We start from the raw sequence: 357 nt of genomic DNA, 5'->3' as shown, positions 1-357 counted from the left end.
CGAATACGTAAACCCTAAACCCTAAACCCTAAACCCTAAACCCTAGCAGATATAAAAATATCGTCAGAAGAGCTAACAAACGAATACGTAAACCCTAAACCCTAAACCCTAAACCACACAAAAGACACTCGAAGCCGTAAACCCTAAACCCTTAACCTTAAACCCTAAACCCTAAACCCTTATCCTTGAACAACACAGAGGACCCTCAAAACCCTAAACCCTAAACCCCACGGCAGGCGTCCAAAACCCTAAACCCTAGAGACAGTTGATGATGCAGACAGGAGACACGAGACAGTTGTTGAGGGTTTAGGGTTTAGGGTTTAGTAAGAATACGAGCCATGAATACACTGTATACGC

The 357-nt window shown here is 43.7% G+C and overlaps 1 protein-coding gene across 1 annotated transcript in view; it reads left to right on the top strand.

Moving 5' to 3' along the window:
• EMH_0036710 (uncharacterized protein) overlaps positions 1-357 on the top strand; it is a gene marked incomplete at both ends in the record, with an annotated part of 2,739 nt that overhangs the window by 1,766 nt on the left and 616 nt on the right. The window lies entirely within an intron of this gene.

The sequence above is a fragment of the Eimeria mitis genome, genomic scaffold (assembly GCF_000499745.2).
Source record: "Eimeria mitis Houghton genomic scaffold, Emh_scaff1425, whole genome shotgun sequence".
Classification (NCBI taxonomy): domain Eukaryota; phylum Apicomplexa; class Conoidasida; order Eucoccidiorida; family Eimeriidae; genus Eimeria; species Eimeria mitis.
The sequence above is the reverse complement of the archived record's forward strand: the minus strand, read 5'-3'. Positions and strand labels throughout refer to the sequence as shown.